A 24,289-nucleotide genomic window follows, 5' to 3' on the forward strand; every position below is an offset into this window, starting at 1 on the left:
CGTCGACAAATACGATGAACGTGCCTTGATTTTTCTTTAGTCTTGCTTCATTTATTAACTGGAACGTCAGAATTGCCTCTCTTGCCTCTACTTTTCCTACAGCCAAACTGGTCGTCGTTTAACACATCCTCAAGTTTCCTTTCCATTCTTCTGTACATTATTCTTGTAAGAAACTTGGATGCATGAGCTGTTAAGTTGATTGTGCGATAATTCTCGCACATGCCAGCTCTTGTCGTCTTCGGAATTGTGTGGATGACGCTTTTCCAAAAGTCAGATGGTATGTCGACGGACTCATACATACTACAAACCAACGTGAATAGTCGTTTTGTTGCCACTTTCCCAATGATTTTAGAAATTCTCATGGGATGATATCAATCCCTTCTGCCTTATTTGATCTTTAGCCCTCCAAAGCTCTTTTAAATTCTGGTTCTAATACTGGATTCCCTGCCTCTTCTAAAACAATTCCTGTATCTTCTTCTATCAGACAAATCTTCCCCCTCATAGAGGCCTATATATTCTTTCCACATATCCGCTCTCTCCGCTGCTTTAACAGTGGAATTCCCGTTGCATTCTTAATGTTACCACCCTTGCTTTTAATGTCGCCGAAGGTTGTTTTGACTTTCCTGTATGCTGAGTCTCTGAGTCTGTCCTTCCGACAATCATTTCCTTTTCGATGCCATTTCGTCTTAGCTTCCCTGCACTTACTATTTATTTTATTCCTGAGTTTCCCGGAACATTTTTGTACTTCCTCCTTTCATCGATCAACTGAAGTATTTCTTTTGTTACTCATGGTTTCTTCGCAGTTACCCTCTTTGTATCTATGTTTTCCTTCCCAACTTCTGTGATGGCCCTTTTTAGAGAAGTCCATTCCTCTTCAACTGTACTGCCTACTGCGCTATTCCTTATTACTGTATCTATAGCGTTAGAGAACTTCAAACGTATCTCGTCATTTCTTATAACTTCCATATCTCACTTCTTTGCGTATTGATTCTTCCTGACTAATGTCTTAAACTTCGGCCTACTCTTCATCACTACTATATTGTGATCTGAGTCTATATCTGATCCTGGGTAACACTTTCAATCCAGTATCTGATTTCGGAATCTCTGTCTGATCGTGATGTAATCTAACTGAAATCTTCCCGTATCATCCCGCCTTTCCCAAGTATACCTCCTCCTCTTGTGATTCTTGAACAGGGTATTCGCTGTTACTAGATGAAACCTGTTACAGAAACCAATTAGTCTTTCTCTTCTCTCATTCCTTGTCCCAAGCCCATATTATCCTTTTCTTCTACTCCATCCTCTACATCTGCATTCCAGTCCCCCATGACTATTAGATTTTCATCCCCCTTTACATACTGTACTACTCTTTCAATATCGTCATACACTTTCTCTATCTCTCCATCTTCAGCTTGCGACGTCGACATGTATACCTGAACTATCGTCGTCGGTGTTGGTTTGCTGTAGGTTCTAATAAGAACAACCCTTTCACTGAACTGTCCACAGTAACACACTCCCTGCCCTACGTTCCTATTCATAACGAATCCTGCTGCTGTTGATATTACTCTATACTCATCTGACCAGAAATCCTTGTCTTCTTTCCACTTCACTTCACTGATCCCTACTATACCTAGATTGAGCCTTTGCATTTTCGTTTACCTATTTTCTAGTTTCCCTATCACGTTCAAGCTTCTGACATTCCGCGCCCCGACTAGTTGAACGTTATCCTTCCGTTGATTATTCAGTCGTTTTCTCATGGTAACCTCCCCCTTGGCATCCCCTCCCGGAAATCCGAATGGGGGACTATTCCGGAATCTTTTGCTAATGCAGAGGTCTTCATGACACTTCTTCAATTACAGGCCACATGTCCTGTGGATACACTTTACGTGTCTTTAATGCCGTAGTTTCCATTGTCTTCATCACCCTCATGCCATTGATCATTGGTGATTCTTCCGCCTTTAGGGGCACTTCCCACACCTAGGACAAGAGAGTGGCCTGAACATCTGTCCGCTCCTCCACCCTCTTTGACAAGGCCGTTGGCAGAATGAGGGTGACTTCTTATGCCGGAAGTCTTCGGCCGCCAATGCTGATTATTAATCAAGAATTAAGCAGAGGCGGGATTCGAACCCGGGGCCGGAGACGTTTTGATTATGAATCAAAGACGCTAGCTAGCCCTAGACTACTACCATGGGTCAATGTACAGATTGACTAATATCGGGGATGGGCTACAATCCTATGTCACTCCCTTCTCAAACCTCAGCTTCCCTTTCAAACTCTATGACTCTTATAACTGTCCTTTGAGTTCTGTACATGTTGCAAATAGTCTTTCGATCCCTGTATTTTACCCTTGCTAGTATTCCATTCTTCATTGTCAAAGGCTTTCTCTAAATCTACAAACGCTATAAACACAGGTTTGCCTTTCCTTAACCTATCTTCAAAGAAAACTGCAGGGTCACTATTGCCTCATGTGTTCCTAAATTCTCTGGAATCCAAACTGATCTTCTCTGAGGTCGGCTTCTACCAGTTTTTCCATTCCTCTGCAAAGAATTCGTGTTAATATTTTGAAACAATGACTTCTTAAACTTATACTTCGAAAATAATCTCACCTGTGAAACCTGCTTTCTTTGCAATTGGAATTATTAAATTCTTCTTGAAGTCTGAGGGTATTTCGCCTCTCTCATACATTTTGCTCACCAGATGGAAGAGTTTCGTCGTGGTTGGCTCTCCCAAGGCTTTCAGTAGTTCTGGCGGAATCTTATCTACTCCCGGCGCCTTGTTTCAACTTAGGTCTTTCAGTGCTCTGTCAAATTCTTCTCGAAATATCGTATCTCCCACTTCATGTTCATCTACGTCCTGTTTCTATAATATTGCATTCTAGTTCATCTCTTTTGTATAGACCCTTTATACGCTCTTTCCATGTTCCAGTTTTCCTTTCTTTGCTACAAGCAACTATCACTCGAAACACACATAGGGCTCAAAACCGCAAAATTTGTTTTTGCCGGTTTCTATCAAGTGAATGTAGGAAACGAACACAAGGTTTTCTAAGGTGACTCTGAGATAGGTTTTAGTGTGGAGATCTAGATAAGGCAATTTTCAGTTTGAATGCATCACAACATTAATAAAACTTTAATTGGTAGGTGAATACTATCGGTTCAGTTTTCTATAATTCTAGAAAGCAATTGAATTAGCTATTTTTCGACACACGTTTTTATACTTTTGTAACACCACCCTTGGATTTTTCAGTAACTTGATGCATGTTGTTGGATTTCAGCCACATAACAGGGAATTACTTCGAAAACGTTAACAGCTCTGCCGGCCGGGGTGGCCGAGTTGTTCTAGGCGCTACAGTCTGCAACCGAACGACCGCTACGGTCGCAGATTCGAATCTTGCCTCGGGCATGGATGTGTGTGATGTCCTTAGGTTAGTTAGGTTTAAGTAGTTCTGAGTTCTAGGGGACTGATGACCTCAGAAGTTAAGTCCCGTAGTGCTCAGAGCCATTTGTTAACAGCTCTGGAAAACATTTTTCACAGGATACATAGGCGAGTTCACTTACCATGGCTTCCGTTCAAAAAAGCTGCTATGTGGTATGTGAAAGACGCCCAATTTTGGCACTATCGAAGAATGTTGCTAGATAGTTGGAGTTCCAATGCTGACAAACGAACACAGCCTGTTGACTTCTGTCTCGAGATCTTCGCACAACGTTGGTTTAACGACTTTTCTAATGTTTCACCAGCGCAAGTGGCTGGCACTTTCAAGGGCTCACCCAGCATTTTTGGTGGTGGACTGGAGTCGACAACTGACCACGAAAGCCTCAACGGTTTTGTACTGTCAGTGATCTTCACTGTTGTATCTAATCTAAGTTATTACACAGAATTTACACAAATCTTGTAAAGCGATAATGTATACCACTACCTTGCTAATCGGGGGTGAAGTACCTCTTCTTTGCCTTCTCTGTTGATGATATCCAGTGAGACGGCTAAATTTCAGTGTTCTGTTGTAAAACGTAATAATTTGTGAATTAACAGTGCCACTAGGAACTCTATTAACGAACTGTATCTAGAGGATAACAAGCAACACAATAAATATACATTTAACAGTTTCCTCTTCCATGGTGAAAGCTGTCCTTAACTCTTCAGGCTTCATTTACGTATAGCACATTTGTTAAAACGTTCATAACTTACTTCTGATGGAAATGGCGGGCCATCACTACAAGGCAAGAAGGCACGATGTAAATACATGTCCTAAATACTTCTTTTCGTTATAAATTTAGCACGTTTAACAAGTTCCTCAACATAACCTGTTTCTTCGAAAAGACGAGAACATATTATAGTGTTCCTAACGTTCACAGCATCTTTTCTACAACATTTCGACAGTCAAGTTTGTTGCAGTTGCATTCCGAGGGGAAAGCATGGAGGATTAATTCAGTCTCTTTTATCTAAAGATTGGTCCCATTACAGCCATCATAACACTCCTTAAACATACTCAAAACACTCTCTCTTACAAATCAATCACTAAACAAAAACACTCAATCGAAAACGATAACACTCACAGAATCATGCAGCGTCCAACGTACAAGCCAGGAATTCCTCAGTGATGTGCGCACAACAGCAGCAACGTGTCTTCTCTTTCGCACTGTTTATTACGCCCCCTGCGTTGCTGACTACGCGTCACGAGATAACGGCTGCTATAGTAGGCTACAGTGGCATAGCCAAAACTGGAGACATTCCCTCTTCACTTACCTGAAACAAAAGAAAGGACAGGTAAAATTACATCATTTCAGTCCCAGATCTACCATCCATCCCTTTTCATTTGAGAGAAGAGTCCCTTAGAGCTCATTCGGAAAAAAAGGTTGTGACCAACTCCAACTAACATACGAGATACGTTTGAAGAAATTCATGTCACCACCATAAGCTGCTTTTGGGTGAATAATGCTTTACTGACGATTAGTTTCGGTAGGAGGTACCAGTCCATATAGCCGTGCGTGTTAAAGCGCAGCTTCCGTGACGGGGAGGCGCGCCGGCTCCGGAACAGATCCGCCACATGTATTAACAACGGAGTTTGGTGAGCAAGTTAGTCTGGATGTGGTTTTTAGGTGGTTTCCCACATCCCACAAGGAGTATGCCGGGCTGATATCAAATTCCTGTTTCAGTTGCACGCTTCGCGAACATCTAGAAAACGATTGCTCAGAGGTTTTAAGTGGAGGTACCAGTGAAATTTCAAGCTGGTTGCAAATAAATTGCAGGGGAATGAAAATTTGTTTCGTAACAGGTCTCAGCATGCTGAATTCTGTGGGTAAATCCAATTTACTAAACAAAATTTTTTCATCAGATTATTTGAGTATTGAGTTTTGAAAAATATTAACATTTTTTTTCAAACCTAAACGTGGAGTTGTAGGCTGTCACGTAATGTATTCACAAAAATGTTTTGAACCAAAAGTTTATAAAATTGATGGAGCAGTACCATTTTTTTGTTTCTGTCATTCTGATTTTTTTCCAAAAGTTTTAAAAATAATGACGTTTTTAACACTATATACATACGAAAAGTGTAAAAAAATTATAAAAATTCTGTGTTTATAATATGTGACAAGAATTAAGCGTAAAATAACTGGGACGGTGGCTTGTTGGCTGAGTAGGACCAGGTGAAGCAAATAGGGAAGAAGTTATTGACGTTCATGTCACCCTCGATCCAGATCGCAAAGATGTCATCAGTGAATCTGAACCAGGTGAGGGTTTAGGATTCTGGCTGTTTAGGAAGGATTCATCTAGATGACCCATGAATAGGTTGGCACAGAATTTTTAGTTTACATATTACATTACACATTTCCATTTCCGCTGATTCTGCATGGGTGGGTTGTCGACCTCGGGTATAGCTGGCCATGTGGAATAAAAATAGGTCTTTTCTGGCCGCCAGGCGTCGTGCTGTCGTCAGTCGTCGGCCTTCCATGTCGAGTAAGACTTGGCCAACTGTACACTGCAGAAACGTTACCGCTAGAGTGTATGCATCGTGGTATGAATAAAGTCATGTAAATTAACTGGGCTGTATTCGAGTCTTTCGTCATCTGCTCGCTCTAAGAACCTCACACCACGCCGCCACAGACTCTGGGCCATAAATCTTTATAAATACTTAGTTTCCAATTCACAACTCAGTCCGCCGCTAAGGTGAATACACGTATCTGGATACTGCAAAAAAAATGAAAATCATAGTTGCACTTCCTTATTGTTCCAATCCTGGATGGTACTGAGTTACGAGGGGAATGCTCTCTGTGGTCAGACGGTGGGACTTTGGAAAGTGGTGTGCAAGTTTGGGAGGATAATTACAGTCTGTGAAGGCCTCAGTGAGACCATCAGTATATTTCGGGAGGGACCACTCGTGACTACAGATGTGATGAGCGTGGGTGGCTAGGCTATATGGAAGGCTCTTCTTGGTAAGGAATGGAGGTATTTCGGATGCACATATATATTAGGCACATATGCATCCGCGGTTACGGATGTTCGTACGGACTATGCACATATACAGATATATTCACATAAATTTAACGTTTCAATTAAATTTCTGCACCATATGCATCTATCTACTGACAGAAAAATAACTGTACTTCAACTTTGTGAAAAAAGTCAAGTTGGTCACAATAAAACAAATGTTACTCCTCTGTCAATTTTAAACATTTTTGGCTCAAACTTTTTTTTGTGAATACACACCATGATTACCAACAACTCCACGCATGGATTTGAAGAAGTCTGAAGAAAAAGTTGTTTAGAAAACTAGATTTACCCACTGAATACAGCACGGCAAGTTATGTTATGAAACAAATTTTCAGCCCCCTACGATTTTTTTTAGGACTGCGTTGAAATTTCACCTGTAACTTCCGTTAATGACGTTCGCCGCATTTGGGATTTCAAATGAATGAATGGTAGAAGATGAAGATGTGAAGGACTAGGATTCGAACCAGGATCGCCCACTAAACGCGAGCTGTCACCTTAACTGTCTCGGCCATCCGATTTCCCAGAAAAAAAATGGTTCAAATGGCTCTAAGCACTATGGGACTTAACATCTGAGGTCATCAGTCCCCTAGACATAAGAACTACTTAAGCCTAACTAACCTAAGGACATCACACACATCCATGCCCGAGGCAGGAGTCGAAACTGCGACCGTAGCAGCAGCGAGGTTCCGGACTGGAGCGCCTAGAACTGCTCAGCCACATCGGCCGGCTCCCGAGTTCCCAGCCTGTTACACACTACTGACATAGCGTCACCTACCCATGAACCATTTTCTCGCAGTTCCTGATTCCCGTAAGAGATAGGGCATGGTGTACATCCGCAGTGAAAGACAGGATTGACACCCAATTAATATATACACATACTGATGGACACCCAATTAATATACGATGGAAAAAAATCGCTACACGAATATAGTGATTTATCTCATAGATCTTGGTTGTTTCTGCACCTCTTTGTATCTCGTGTTGTAAGGCTTTATACTATTGGTATGTAGGTCGTTTTTAATACTGACCATGTTTTAGTCCTTTTGTAAGTTTGTAAACTTCAATGGGGGGGACTGTCCTTAAGATAGTGAGGACTTCTTCATATTTAGGACGGTGGTGTTGTTAATGTTTCCTTATTGTGTGGTTTGTTGTAATCAATTTCTCTGCGTATCGTTTTTAGCCCATTACATTTCTAGACTCAAACTGACATACTCATCAGGTCGCATGTGGGATATTCGGTACTTCTTTGACTGCATGTCATGACTAGCGATGAGTTAGTTTAGCGTAGTTCTAACTTTGTGACTTTTGCTTCATTGTACACCTGACAAGAAATAATACGATGTTCTCACCATATACGCACATTTTACGGTGTTTATGGATTTTGGATTGATATAGACCTGATGATAGCTATGAGTAAAGAGTTTGTTATGTGCTACTGTTGTGAGTCCAAGTTCTTTCTGTGCGGCTCGAGACTTCTGGCATATTTACGATTCTGACAATACATTGTTTATTTTATCAGCTTGATTTTCCCCAGATTTTGCAAGGTTTTGATATAGTATTTTTCCACTCCATGATTGGTTTTTAGTCTGAGCCAATTTAACAAAAACATGGTTCAAATGGCTCTGAGCACTATGGTACTCAACTTCTGAGGTCATCAGTCCCCTAGCACTTTTTTTTTAAAAAAAAGAATTCTTTATTTCATAACAACAACAATAATTATACAAAATGACCCACCACCTTAATGATTAGTGGGTCTTATATTTCTAGTTTTATAATAGCAGCTTCTACATTCTACTTGACTACAGACAGTACTATATTTTTTACTAGGCAGACTACTTCTAATTTTACTAGTGTTAGCATAATTTCTAGTATCTACGAAAGGTTAGTATTAACTGCCTGCAGCGTTACAGTTGTGCCAGTGTTAATAATATAAACCTACTTGGATGCCTCGCTCATAGAGCTAATCCCTATGAGCATGCCCCTGGCACAGGGCAGGCAAGAAGTTATTTATCGCTGCAGGTTCCTAACTTACTATCCTATTCTATTTAACTAAATCTACTACCTATTCTACGTCATAGTCGGTGCGTTGTCTCAGTTCGTGATGAGGATCACCCCAGTCCTCCTAGTCCTGCACGTGGCGGATTCCAACTGTAGAGTCGGCCTATCCACGAACAGGCGGTACGGGATTGGGGCAGTGGTCACAATCGGTGATTTCTATTTATCTAGTCGCGAAGGTCTCTCAGAAAAGTTGTTAATACTTTTTGTGATACCTCGTTGGCTAGCGTGTTCAGTCTTTGAAAGGTCTCCTCTTGTCTTAGAAGGTCATAAGTGTTTGTACTTGGTAGCTGTCGTCTTAGTGTGTCGGCTACATCATCGAAAAGGGGGCACTCGTAAACCACATGGTCAGGAGTACCCTCCGATGCGCCAGAGTCGCACGCGGGCGTCGCCCTTTTCCCAAACCGACATAGATAAGTCGGATAGGGACCATGACCAGTGAGAAAGTGGAACAAACCCCGAGTTGGCTCGAAGTATTTCATTTTCATTCTTTCCTTAACATCTGGTAGGAGCTGAAAGGCTCTTCTACGAGATTCATCTGATTCCCATATCTCCTGCCATAGATCTTCACCCCTTCCCCGTATCTCCCCTTTTTCCCTAACTGGTGCCCCCATAATTTCCTCTACTTTTGTGATATTATCTTTCTTGGCCCAGTACCATGCGGCCTGTCCCTTATCTTTATATCCAGGGGACAGAGCCCCATTATGATTAACAGGGCTCCTCCCGGATATGTTCTGTATGCTCCCACGGACCTTTGTACTCTTCTCACCGTCACGGCGGGCACCACCCTCGTGAGCCTGTGAGCCCAGACTCCTGAGACGTAACCCACTATTGACGTCAGTATACTATTATGATAAAGCTTAATTAGATGAGGCGGACGGTGAAATCTCTTATGTCCGATGGAAATCAGGTTATTTAGTAGTTGTAGTGCTTTCTGGGTTACTGTTTCAATGAGCCTTGCGAAGTTCCACCTTTCATCGATGATGATTCCCAAGTAGCGCGTTTCTCGTCTCCGAAGAACCGTCAGTTCTCACGCTCGGATTTCTCATTAGCTGTCCTCTGAGTAATAGATAAGTCGACTTGGTTGGTGAGATGGTCATCTTGGTGTTGTGGCACCATAGTTGTAGTTCGTCTATTGCTTTCTCTATTTTCGGTTCAATGTCCTCGCGACTTCGGCCGCCGACCAGCAGGAGAAGGTCATCAGCGTAGGCTATCACCTCTAGCACCTCTTCGCTCTGTTGCAGGCTGTCCATAAGAGGCTCCATGTGGATGTCCCAGAAAAGGGGACCCAACACGGAGCCCTGGGGGCAACCCTTGGTGATAGTTTTCCCGACTTTCCCGCTAGGGAATGATAGCCATACCTCCCGATCCTCACAATAGCTCCTTAGGCAGCCATGTAGTAACCCTGGGCACTCTTTCTCCCGAAGGCAGGAGAAAAGCGAAGGCCACCACAGGTTGTCAAAGGCGCCACTGATATCCACCATGATGCCAACAACATACTTACACAGGGCTGAGCCGCAGACCTCGGCCGCCAAGGCGATTGCATCAGATGCCGATCGCCCCGGCCTGAAACCGAATTGCCTGTTGCTCATCCCATGCAGCATGCGGTGTGCAGTCAGTCTGTCAGCTAATAATTTTTCGAGAAGTTTGCCAAAGCCATCCAGCAGACAAATGGGCCTGTAGGATTTGGCCTCAGCTGGGTCCTTCTCTGGGCCTTTCTTAATGATTACCACATTTGCGGCTTTCCATATTTTTGGAAATCTGCCCTGCCTTAGGCATTCGTTGAAGAGATATGTGAGCGGCGCAACTAGCTGTGGGGCTAAGAACTGCACCACCTCCGCCACAATGCCGTCTGGCCTGGGGGCTTTTCCTTTCTTTAGAGACTTGATGAGAGCAGCAACCTCCTCCTCAGAGAAGGGGAAGACCGCTTCGTCATTTACATACCTAGCAAGGTCTTCATTCCGTAACTGACGCTGCTCTTCAGTATCGTCATCGTCAGGCAACAGGGACCGGAGGAGGACCTCGGCAGTTTCCTGATAGGATTCCATCATCCCGTCCCCGTGCCTGATCGTTGATATCATCGTTGGGGAGCGGATCTTCTCCCTCACCAATCTATATGGCACACCCCAAGGGTCGAGGGCCAACTGGTTGGTTACAAAAGTTTTCCAACTTTTTATTCTGGTCTTCTGTAGCTCTTTTTGGAACTTATCTTTTGCCATCTTTGCTTTACCCACCAGACGACACTGCGCTGGTAGTGCTTTCTCAGTCTTCTGACAGACTGACGCAGTTCTTGTAGCTCGGCTGACCATGGTGACGGTGTGGCCGCCATGGCCCTCCTCTTCGTTGGTACGGCTGCCTTAATCGCCCTTGTTATTGCGCGTACCAGCCCCTCGGCTCTGTCGTCCACGTTAAAGTCCTGTCGTGCGGCCCCTTCTGGTAATGGAGGAATGTCGCACTCTCTGGCTAGGCGTTCCAAATCTGTTTTCCTAAAGTTTCTTTGCACCTCCCAAACCATGGCCCAGTGGCACTCTCTATCTCCTACAATACAGGTAATTAAATTGTGATCACTAGTGGTGGCGTTGTCTACCACTCTCCACTCTTTGACTATATTTACTGCGTTTGGCATGACCAACGTCACATCAATGTTTGTACCCTGACCCCCTCTGGCCACGTAGGTGGGGGGATTGCCTGGTCCGTTTGCCACCACTAGTTGAAGAGCCATAATCATTTCTTCTGCTTTAGCACCATTTTCATCCCTTGTGCCACTGTACCATAGGGGGAATTTGGCGTTTATGTCAGCAGTTATGATGATTTTGCGTCCCCGCAACGCCGTGGCCACACTCACTAGATGGTCTATGTGCTGTTCGATTCTGTCTCCGTACTGGAAGTACATGTTAATGATAATTACAATTCCAGCAGGAGATTGTATCTCCACGACGTTGCAGTGACTATTGGAGTACTGTGACAGAGGTGTTGCACGCAGTACGGTGTTTGTTACCAGGATGGCCGCTCTGGGGATGTCCCCACTGCTGACGGTTTGCCATGTTGCGGCAGTGAACGCAACTTTTCCAGCCAGAGACTACAGCTCCTGTAAACAGAGTATGTCCAGTCTCTTTTCCACCACTTCCTTACGGAGCTCCTGCATTACTAGTCGACTGTTATGAGTATTGAGTTGTCCTATTTTTATTTTGGTCGTCATGGAAAGTAAATGTGTATGTGGTCATGTGGCCAGGTTTTGTTCCAGTCATATGCTAGTCGTCCATCACTGCTTGATGGTAGATTTCATCCAGGTCAAATTTTTCTCCTCGTCTTTCAAAAACCTTTTTGAGTAGGTCGCGCAGTGCTCCGAAGTCAGTGGGGAGGTTCACTGACTTTAATTGTATTCTGTCCAAAGCCTCCATCACCGAGAAGGTTACCCTCCGTCCGTTGTCATGTCCTACTCGGACCACATGTCGTAAGGCAGTGGTCAGGGTAGTCGGCTGCTCCAGCCTGGCTAGTTGCATGGTGTACTCGAGAAGCGGGTACACCCTCACCAGATCTACGGGTGGCAACCTGACCACCGGGCTGTCTTTTGTGACGGAGTTGGCGGTGGAGCTTGTTATCTTGTTTACTTGAACAGGTTCTGCAGCTTTATCTGTCGCTACCACAGGATGCTCTTGCCGTTCTGGATCTTTAGTCGGCAGCGTGTCCCGGCATTGGGAGGAGGGTGCTCTGACCACTAAGGGAGCTCAGTTTGAATGCCAATGTCCCCAGTGGGGGACTCTGTTTATATTGATTTGTCGACTGTTGGTACGTCATCGCTGGAAAGCGACTTCAGGAATTTCCTGAATCTACTTGCTCTCATAGCATCCCTCCTCCATTTGCTCAGGGATTTATGCTTTGGCATCCTGCTTGGTATGCCGTTTTCAACCATAATCAATTCGCGATATTAATCTTTGTTCGAGCATCCTGTAGGTAGGGCAGTTCCGTCCTGTGGCTCCACAAGACTTTTTGCCACGACTCTTGCAGGGGATGCAGACGCCTGTGGCCTTACAACCTTTTCGGGTGTGACCACTATCACCGCATTTGGAGCAGGCCGACCCCCTAGTGCAGTGCCTCAGAATGTGGTCCAAGTCGCCGTAATTGTAACGAGGTACCACAATGTAGACTTTAGTGTTTATTGCGTGGAATCCCACGTAGAGTCTTGCCATTGCTGTTATTTGCCTCCACATTCTTGCGGAGACCTTGGCAACGTGATTTACATCACGGTCCCGAGTACCCGTCTTAAATCTCAATTTGAAGTTGTTTTTGAAATCATTTTCGTTCATGCTCTCAAAATTTTGCTTCCTAATTGCCTCACATAGTTCCTACTGTAGGAACATCGTACAGTATGATTAAGGGGTTCCTCGTTTATGGCGGTTCACACTTTGCAACTGCGTAATTTCGGGTTCTCAAGCAGCTTGTTTTTGTCCTCCTCAGACGCAACTTCTACAATTACCGAGTTGCAGCTTGGTTCAAGTCGCTTAATCTTTATTTTGTCTTTCACAGGGTCAATTGTGGTGGTTAAAAGTTCCTGGATTCTTTTGACGCTTGTATCTCGTCCAGGCAAGGTCCTGAGAAAGACCGCCGTCTCTTGTTTCTTAGTCACCCTGTCTATGGTCTCTTTCGTGTTGTTTTGTCTGGTGGGGGCTTGTGCAGCCACAGCCGCCCAGGTCTTGCTCGGTTGCTGTTATTGTTGTCTCAATCGGGTATTATCTTTTTCTAGCTCCTCTACACGTCCTTCCCGTTTTGCGTCAGCAATTGCCCCATGCAGCCAATTCATTTTTTATTTGCGAGATTGCTGCCTGGCTTATTTTCCCATTTTTTATGCTTTGCTTCAGTAGCGGCGTAATTTTAGCTTGCCTCTTCATCACTGAGTAATTCTCCTCTGCCTGTCCCACCTCGTCCTGTGGAGAGGGATCAGGCGCAAGAGAAGCTCTCGAAAGCGCACTCGTATCACTCGTTTCTGGTGTCACCATTTTGCATTTTGTACGGGTGATACAAAGGAGGTGGGAGCCCGTCTCTTACCCCGGACCGGCTCCTCTGGCATGGGGGGGGGGGGGGGGGGGAGGGGACACTTCTGCAGCTCGCCCACCGACCTCGCCCCTAGGTCAAGGGCACTTCCGAACTGCCGGGTTCAGCGCACCGTCGCCAGTGCACTGGTCCCCCTCGGTGACTCCGTCATCGACAATTTCACGCGACGCTCCTCGGCAACTGCACCCCGCACTCCGGAGAGGCGGATGCACCTCTCGCCCTTCGCCGCCTACTTGTCCGAGTTTCCACCTCTCGGCCAAGGACCCACTCCTACTCAGGTGGCGGGCCGGTCCCCCAGACGTTCGGCGGTCTGGACCCGTCTAACCTGGCCCAGGCGATGTCACCACCTCCTGGGTTTGGCAGAACACGCCCCGGTTACCCAGGGGCGCGGCGAAGCACCCTTGCCGACTCGCGCCGCGATCCCACGCCGACAAACGAGATCGCCGGCATGCAGAGCACCTGCTGGTCTGTGCCCTGCGAACAGAAAGGGACTGGTGTTCGGTCCGTCGACACAGCTCCCCCTGTGCCACGCACCCTTCGCTTTCGCATCGGGTTGGGTCTCAGCTCCCCCTTTTGTCGCAAGGCAGAATGCCGAGCTTAACACCTGGCACCACGGGAAGGCGGAAAGAGCCGCTTGGGAAGGAGAGGCTATGAGAGACGCATCACTCCCCCTGTGAGGACTGCCGCGGCACGCCCGACTAGAAGCGATACGCCCCAGTGCGAGCCTCCATGCCTTACGGCGCGCCGGCAATGGGCAGGGCCGCGCCGAACGCGCCGTCAAGCGACCGACCTCACTTAGAACTAATTAAACCTAACTAACCTAAGGACATCCCACACATCCATGCGCATGGCAGGATTCGAACCTGCGACCGTAGCGGTCTCGCGGTTCCAGACTGTAGCGCCTAGAACCGCACGGCCACTCCGGCCGGCTCAATTTAACAACTCAGTTTTTTCACTCACTGGCTCCCCCCCCCCTCCTCACACACACACACACACACACACACACACACACACACACACACACACACTGCTTTTTGTGCCAGGACGTTTCTCAATTATTGGGCTTATACTTTGGTGTCCTGTTGATCTTCGCACACTTACCTTACTTTTAGCTTGCTCCGTTTGCGCACTACCTGTCGCGATATAGCTTGCAATGCGTCACTTCCTATGTGGATGGGCCGTCATATTATAGCTGGGTCGATAGTGTGATACCTTATGCTCCCAGGGAAATAGTATTACATTATCATATCCTCTTAACGATATGGGTCTGAGATCCTTGTTAGCTACACACTTGTTTTTGCCCGCATATTAATTCATGTATTGGACAACAAGGCATATCTTTTTATTTTGATTTGCAATATTAATATGCTCTCGAGTCATTTTATAAATGTTCCTCGCATGTTCTTTGCATACCGTTTTCCACTTAATATGTCGCCTGCCGTTGGGTTTTGCTTCTGGTTTTGTTTTTGATGTTGTGACATCTAATTCTGATACATCATCAGTAGTGATAATATGCAGGCGATGGATATGCACACTATTCTGTCCTTCATGGATTATACCGCGATGTTTTACTTCGAATGAGGACAGACTTCATATGAACTAGGGTTTTTCTCATCTATAAGAATCATGCAGGTTTTTGTTTCAAAAAAACTTTGCTCATTTGTGCTTCTGATTACATATTGTCTGTTTTTTTTTCTTTTGTGATGTTTGGCATGTTCTGTTATAACTTTGTGATGGTAAAATAGTTACGTTGCTAACCAGTATGTGTACATATCCTACACTTTTGTGCTGTACGCGCACAGGTACGTGCCTTAACGCTGCTAACTGTATTTTGTAGGTTTTAAGAACATTTGTCATTATGCTTCATTTTCTGTAAAATCAACTGTGGTATACCTTGATATGCACTACACCTACATTTGTTTTAATATAAAGGGGCTACAAGGTGGCATACTGAAACGCCGAAACTCATTTTCAAAATAAAGTAAAATAACTTCTCAAATACGTACGACTGTTTGGTGATCTTCTTTGATAAACACCAAGATGGTGCTGTGCGACATAAGTGAAAGTTGGCAGGCACGTTTCACTCGATATCTGTTCAGATTTCGTGCTAGTAGCGTCTCTATGAGGATGTAAAACGTGAACAAGATTACTTGCCTCGTTATAAAGGGTAAGGCAAGGAATATGTACTGAAATGACAAACACTGTGAGTGTTTTACAACTTCTGATTTTATTCAGAAAACAGTTACAAGTCCTTATATGCTTGCTCTGAAAGAACTGTAACCACGAAAAGACCAAGTCTATACACAAATACGGTGACTGACTAGCACCGTTCCGTGTACTTAAAATGAATCTGTCAGTAGTAGCTGAGCCCACATCCACAACACGACATGTAGAAGTCCTTAGCAAAAAGAGCAGAATTCCATCAACTGCGCTGCAACTACTTCGGATAACTGTGCTTGGCCCTGCCTGGCTACTCTCTTCTACAACTACATCTACATCTACATGACTACTCTGCAGTTCACATTTAAGTGCTTGGCAGAGGGTTCATCGAACCACAATCATGCTATCTCTCTACCATTCCACTCCGGAACAGCGCGAGGGAAAAACGAACACCTAAACCTTTCTGTTCAGGCTCTGATTTCTCTTATTTTATTTTGATGATCATTCCTACCTATTTAGGTTGGGCTCAACAAAATATTTTCGCATTCGGAAGAGAAAGTTGTTGACTGAAATTTCGTAAATAGGTCTCGCCGTGACGAAAAACGTCTTTGCTTTAATGACTTCCATCCCAACTCGCGTATCATATCTGCCGCACTCTCTCCCCCATTACGTGATAATACAAAACGAGCTGCCCTTTTTTGCACCCTTGCGATGTCCTCCGTCAATCCCACCTGGTAAGCATCCCACATCACGCAGCAATATTCTAACAGAGGACGAACGAATGTAATGTAAGCTGTCTCTTTAGTGGACTTGTCGCATCTTCTAAGTGTCCTGCCAATAAAACGCAACCTTTGGCTCGCCTTCCCCACAATATGATCTAGGTGGTCTTTCCAACTGAAGTTGTTCGTAATTTTAACACCCAGGTACTTAGTTGAATTGACAGCCTTGAGAATTGTACTATTTATCAAGTAATCAAATTCCAACGGATTTCTTTTGGAACTCACGTGGATCACCTCACACTTTTCGTTATTTAGCGTCAACTGCCACCTGCCACACCATACAGCAATCTTTTCTAAATCGCTTTGCAACTGATACTGGTCTTAGGTTGATCTTACTAGACGGTAAATTACAGCATCATCTGCGAACAACCTAAGAGAACTGCTCAGATTGTCACCCAGGTCATTTATATAGATCAGTAACAGCAGAGGTCCCAGGACGCTTTCCTGGGGAACACCTGATATCACTTCAGTTTTACTCGATGATGTGCCGTCTATTACTACGAACTGCAGCCTTGCTGACAGGAAATCACGAATCCAGTCGCACAACTGAGACGATACCCCATAGGCCCGCAGCTTGATTAGAAGTCGCTTGTGACGAACGGTGTCAAAAGCTTTCCGGAAATCCAGAAATACGGGATCAACCTGAGATCCCCTGTCGATAGCGGCCATTACTTCGTGCGAATAAAGAGCTAGCTGCGATGCACAAGAACGATGTTTTCTGAAACAATGCTGATCACGTATCAATAGATCGTTCCCTTCGAGGTGATTCATAATGTTTGAATACAGTATATGCTCCAAAACCCTACTGCAAACCGACGTCAATGATATAGGTCTGTAGTTCGACGGATTACTCCTACTACCCTTCTTAAACACTGGTGCGACCTGCGCAATTTTCCAAACTGTAGGTACAGATCTATCGGTGATCGAGCGGTTGTATATAATTGCAAAGTAGGGAGCTATTGCATCAGCATAATCTGAAAGGAACCTAATCGGTATACAATCTGGACCTGAAGACTTGCCCGTATCAAGCGATTTGAGTTGCTTCGCAACCCCTAAGGTATCTACTTCTAAGAAACTCATGCTACAGCTGTTCGTGTTTCAAAGTCTGGAATGTTCCATTCGTCTTCCCTGGTGAAGGGATTTCGGAAAACTGCGTTCAATAACTCCGCTTTAGCGGCACAGTCGTCGGTAACAGTACCATCGGCACTGCGCAGCGAAGGTATTGACTGCGTCTTGCCGCTTGTGTACTTTACATACGACCAGTAGTTCTTAAGATTTTCTACCAAATTTCGAGACAATGCTTCGTTGTGGGACCCATCAAAGGCATCTCGTATTGAAGTCCATGCCAAATTTCGCGCGTCTGTAAATTTTAGCCAATCTTCGGGATTTCGCGTTCTTCTGAACTTCGCATGCTTTTTCCGTTGCCTCTGCAACAGCGTCGGACCTTTTTGTGTACCATGGGGGATCAGTTCCATCTCTGACCAATTTATGAGGTATGAATCTCTCAATTATTGTTGCTACTATATCTTTGAATTTGAGCCACATCTCGTCTACATTTTCATAGTCAGTTCGGAAGAAATGGAGATTGTCTCTTAGGAAGGCTTCTAGTGACACTTTATCAGTTTTTTTTTTAAATAAAATTATTTTGCGTTTGTTTCTGGTGGATTTGGAAGAAACGGTATTGAGCCTAGCTACAACGATCTTGTGATCACTAATCCCTGTATGAGTCATGATGCTCTCTATTAACTCTGGATTGTTTGTGGCTAAGAGGTCAAGTGTGTTTTCGGATCCATTTATAATTCGCGTGGGTTCGTGGACTAACTGCTCGAAATAATTTTCGGAGAAAGCATTTAGGACAATCTCGGAAGATGTTTTCTGCCTACCACCGGTTTTGAACAAGTATTTTTGCCAACATATCGAGGGAAGGTTGAAGTCCCCACCAACTATAACCCTATGAGTGGGGTATTTATTTGTTACGAGACTCAAATTTTCTCTGAACCGTTCAGCAACTATATCATCGGAGTCTGGGGGTCGGTAGAAGGAGCCAATTATTAACTTAGTTCGGCTGTTAAGTATAACCTCCACCCATACCAATTCGCACGGAGTATCTACTTCGACTTCACTACAAGATAAACCACTACTGACAGACACAAGCACTCCACCACCAATTCTGCCTAATCTATCTTTCCTGAACACCGTCTGAGACTTCGTAAAAGTTTCTGCAGAAGTTATTTCAGGCTTTAGCCAGCTCTCTGTACCTATAACGATTTCAGCTTCTGTGCTTTCTATTAGCGCTTGAAGCTCAGGAACTTTCCCAGCACAACTACAACAATTTACAACTACAATTCCGACTGTTCCTTGATCCAAGCACGTCCTGTATTTGCCATGCACCCTTTGAGATTGCAGCCCACCCCGAACTTTCCCGAGGCCTTCTAACCTAAAAAACCGCCCAGTCCACGCCACACAGCCTCCGCTACACGTGTAGCCGCCAGCTGAGTGTGGTGAACTCCTGACCTATTCAGCGGAACCCAAAACCCCACAACCCTATGGCGCAAGTCAAGGAATCTGCAGCCAACACGGTCGCAAAACCGTCTGAGCCACTGATTCAGACCCTCCACCCAGCTCTGCACCAAAGGTCCGCAGTCGGTTCTGTCAACGATGCTGCAGATGGTGAGCTCTGCCTTCATCTCGTAAGCAAGACCGGCAGCCTTCACCAAATCAGATAGCCGCTGGAATCCAGAGAGAATTTCCTCAGATCCAAAGCGACACACGTCATTAGTGCCGACATGTGCCACCACCTGCAGCTAGCTGCACCCTGTGCTCTTCATGGCATCCGGAAGGACCCTTTCCACATCAGGAATGACTCCACCCGGAATGCACACGGAGTGCACACTGAATTTCTTCCCCTCCTTAGCCGCCAGATCCCTAAGGAGACCCATTACGCGCCTAACATTGGAGCTCCCAACTACCAATAAGCCCACCCTCTGCTATTGCCCGGACCTTGAAGGCTGAGAATCATCCTCTAAAACAGGGCAGGCAGCTGTATCTGGCTCAGCCAGAGACAGTGCCTGAAACCTGTTTGTCAGACGCAGCGGGGAGGCTTTCTGATCAGCCTCCGGGGACGTCTTTCGCTGCCTGTCACGCCTTGGAACGACCTCCCAATCAACCACAGGCGAGGGCTCAGCCCCACTGCGGGCAGCAACCGGGGCAACCACAGCTGCAGACCGATCTGGGGACAGACGGGACGAGGTTGACATCCCCGTGATACCCAAGTCCGGCTCCCCACAGTGGTGCCCATTGGCAACAGCCTCAACCTGCGTGACCGAAGTCAGCGCCGCTCGCAGCTGTGAGCGAAGGGATGCCAACTCAGCCCTCATCCGAATACAGCAATCACAGTCCCTGTCCATTCTAATCGATGTTGAACAACAGTTACTGAAAGATGAGTCCGTGCCTAGATAACGCAAGGGAAACACGCAAAGAATGTATGAACTAACCTGTACAAATGCCTAACGACTGCGCTACAATCTGCCTGAATTTACGATTACAGTAACTAGAACTCGAAATTACACCTCCTATACGAAACTCACACGCAATTTAAGTAAGAATCTACGAAGTAAACACTAAAGCGTGATGCATTAACTCTCAAATATTATAATAGCCCCGAAATTTATGAATTAAACGATGCAAGTACCCAAAAACACGCAAAGAAATTAAGAATTAAACTATGTAACAAATAAGTAAGCTAGGGGTATACGACTTGCTGCTGCAGCTGCTTATCCAACGGCGGCAGGGAGCACACTGGCTGTGACCAACCGACACTGACCGTTCAAAACAAAAACAGAAGACAGACGACTACGCGAATTTACACTATTCAGGTACTAAAGCGCGATACTACAACTCTCAAATATTATAATAGGCCCGAAATTTATGAATTAAACAATGCAAGTACCCAAAAACACGCAAAGAAATTAAGAATTAAACTATGTAACAAATAAGTAAGCTAGGGGTATACGACTTGCTGCTGCAGCTGCTTATCCAACGGCGTCAGGGAGCACACTTCTGCTGCCTCCGCCGATACTACTACCAGCTTCCCTCTCTGACTGCAATAGACTATACATATTCGACAAGAAGACCTAACCTAGCACACAGCTCCATGAAACACGCCAAGTAGCAAGAAAATAGTACACTTTAGCTTTTGTTGCTAAGTAGACAAGTAGTGAAGAGCATTATATGTTTTTTTTCTCACGTCTTACTGCACTCATGCATAGCTTTCTTTGCTGATTTCAGTGCATCTTGTCGCAGCGATACTCATTACCACTTTACACTGAGATTACAAAAGTCATGGGATACCCCCTAATATCATGTGGCACCTCGCTTTGCCGGGCGTAGTGCAGAAACTCGACGTGGTACTGACTCAACAAATCGTTGCAAGCCCCTGCAGAAATATTAACCCTTGCCACCTTTACAGATGTCCGTAATTGCGAAAGTGTTGCCCATGTAGGATTTTGTACACCAAGTGATCCCTCCATTGTGTTCCATAAATGATCGATCGGAATCATATCGGGCGATCTGAATGGCCAAATCATTCGCTCCAACATTCCAGAATGTTCTTCAAACCAATCGCGAACAACTGTGGCACGGTGACATGGCGCATTGTCATCCATAAATATTCCATCGTTGTCTGAGAACATGTAGTCGTGGATGGCTGCAGATGACCCCCAAGCAGCCGAACAGAAGCATTGCGGTTCAGTCGGACCAGAAGACCCAGTCCCTCCCATGTACACAAAGCCCGCACCATCGTGGAGCCACCCCGAACTTGCACAGTGCCTTGTTGACAACTTGGCTTCGTGGGGTCTGCGCCACACTAGAACCCTACCATCAGCTCGTACCAATTGAAATCGTTCGTCGTACGTCCGACATTGATTACTGCGGCTGTTTCACGCAGGGTTGCTTGTCTGTCAGAACTGACAACTCACGCAAACGCCGCTGCTCTCGGTCGTTAAGTGGATCCCGTCGGTCACTGCATTGTCTGCAGTGAGAGGGAATGCTTGAAATTTGGTATTCTCGACATACTCTTGACATTTTGGATATCGGAATACTGAATTCCTTAATGATTTCCGAAATGCAATGTCCCAGGCGTCTAACTCTAATTGCCATTCCGCGTTCAATGTCTGTGAATTCCCATCGTGCGTCCAGAATCACGTCGCAAACCTTTTCAAATGACTCACCTGAGAACGGCTCACAGCTCTGCCACTGCACGAATCTTTTATATCTTGTGTACTCGACACCACTGCCATCTGTATACGTGCATAACGCTTTACCATGACTTTTGCCAACTCTGTGTAAGTCAGACAACTGTCTGACCATCACGCGCAACTTCTAGCGACCACGCCATGGGGCCCTATTCTGTATCGTTCATACCGATCAGTGTAGTAGGTTAGCCTAGGTAGTGACGTCATTTTCGGTTCTTTGTCGAAATACAATATTCAGTAAGCTTCTGAGACCTGTTACCGAACGGTTCTCCCACCGATGTTACGACAATTGTAATGAGAGGCTTTGGATTTCGGTGTTGCCCTGTCGATCGGTGACCAGTGGTTTATGTACACCAATAATTTGTTATTTTAAACATATTTAGCGGTTTTAGCTTTGGATTTAGTGATTGTGTTACTAAAGAATCACCAGAGGACGCATCCTGTTGGAAAGTGAGTTCATAAATGGTTCAAATGGCTCTGAGCACTATGAGACTTAACATCTATGGTCATCAGTCCCCTAGAACTTAGAACTACTTAAACCTAACTAACCTAAGGACAGCACACAACACCTAGTCATCACGAGGCAGAGAAAATCCCTGACCCCGACGGGAATCGAACTCGGGAACCCGGGCGTGGGAAAGTGAGTTCATATTAGAGTATTTTCCTTTGTTAGAAATATGGTTAGGTTACGTTCTTATTGTGAATGATTACATCAAAAAAAAGTTTTAGGTCAATATTCTTTCAAAATAAAGACATCGGCTCTACTTACGTATATTACATGAGTGTGAACTGACGTTACTAGAGACTTTGTGTACTTTCTCCCGCAAATGGTTTAGTTAGTAATTATCTAAACGTGTTTAGAACTTTAACAATGGAAAGCAATTATGTGAAGCCTGATATTGGAAACCTTCAAAACTATCACGCATTTCTGACTTACGCAGCACCGTTTGGCAACGAAGTGAGCCTACGTTCCTCTCCGCAATAGTACAAAAATTGAGCTGTACATTACTGTTGTTTGGCGTGGCTAAGAGATTAGCGCGCGGGTATGCGATACGAAAGGCCACGGCTTCGAGCACGGATGGGGTACAAAATATTTTTTCCCTCTTCATATATGCAACACGTTCTAAGACAATGTTATTCACGTAAGTGAAGATTTTTCTGCAATATTTGTTATTACTCACATGTAAGAGCGCACTTCCTCAGTAATGATTTCGTGATTTCTGTGTGTTTAAAAATCGAAATATGAAATTTCTGTGAGTGAAACAACAGAGATTGACCTTTATATTTTTTTCTTCTCAGAAGTAATTCACCATTCTTTCCGAAAATGTAGCGATTTCCGTGTATGCGGTTAGACAGGAATGTAAGAAAACAACTTAAAATACTGGGAATGTAAGTAGCAGCAGTCATCTTCATAATCTTGCTGGCCGGCCGGTGTGGCCGTGCGGTTCTAGGCGCTTCAGTCTGGAACCGCGTGACCGCTACGGTCGCAGGTTCGAATCCTGCCTCGGGCATGGATGTGTGTGATGTCCTTAAGTTAGTTAGGTTCAATTAGTTCTAAGTTCTAGGCGACTGATGACCTCAGAAGTTAAGTCGCATAGTGCTCAGAACCATTTGAACCATTTGAACCATAATCTTGATTGCCACAAGTATTTATTTGCTATCGAATCCTCAACAACAGTAGACAGAGATGAAAGATCTCTGCCGTAATATTTTTAGACTGTAGCACCATATACGAGACATTTTCATTCATGAGAAGCATGTTATAAATTTGGACGAACTGCAGGAGCTCTCGAAAATGCGTTTTTTTTTCAATTTTGTTTTTAAGACCCAAATCGTTGACGTATCATATAGGGAATTGCGCTACTTAGTCATTTGGATCTCTAGGAGCGAGTTATAACCACATTCTGTTAATCTTCTTATTCTTTGAAACTCTCAGAATCAATTTTTCGGGTGTTTTTATAGATGTATTAGTACTACATACTTTTTTTAACTCATTTTCCGAAACGCAAAATCCTAGACACGATGTCAGTGTGAATGAGAATAAGATGACATAATGCGGCATTTACGACAATCTACAGAATACAGTCAAATACGCTTTTTTTTCGGTACTTGGAAGAATATCGCGCCTGTGTCGTCTGCTAGCCGCTTTGTGTTCGTGGCGCTGTGCGCGCTGCAGTGCGCATAGGGGGCCGCTTGCTTTTGATTGGCTTGCGCGTCGCGACCCGACTACAGCGCTTCGGTTCTCTAGACCCGAACGGTATCGCTTCCGAAATGCATACTAAATAACGCAGGGGCTCTAATTCGAGTACTAGACCGTTCGGTGCTCTTGAGTACCGAAACGACCGGCACAATAGCGGAAAGATACAGAATAGGCACCCTGGCCAGAACTGTTTGCGTGATCGCGACCACAACAACAAACACCCTCACCTACCTTGGCCTCACCATTGACCGTCACCTCACCTGGATCCCTCATCTCCGCTCCATCCAATCTAAAGCCCACAACCGCCTCTG

General features: G+C 44.9%; 1 protein-coding gene across 1 annotated transcript in view; it reads left to right on the forward strand.

Annotated features, from left to right (window-relative positions):
• The window catches only part of LOC124619893 (facilitated trehalose transporter Tret1-like), a 71,611-nt gene that overhangs the window by 25,542 nt on the left and 21,780 nt on the right, over window positions 1–24,289 (forward strand). The gene's annotated exons all lie outside the window — the stretch shown is intronic.

The sequence above is a fragment of the Schistocerca americana genome, chromosome 6, assembly GCF_021461395.2.
Source record: "Schistocerca americana isolate TAMUIC-IGC-003095 chromosome 6, iqSchAmer2.1, whole genome shotgun sequence".
NCBI lineage: Eukaryota > Metazoa > Arthropoda > Insecta > Orthoptera > Acrididae > Schistocerca > Schistocerca americana.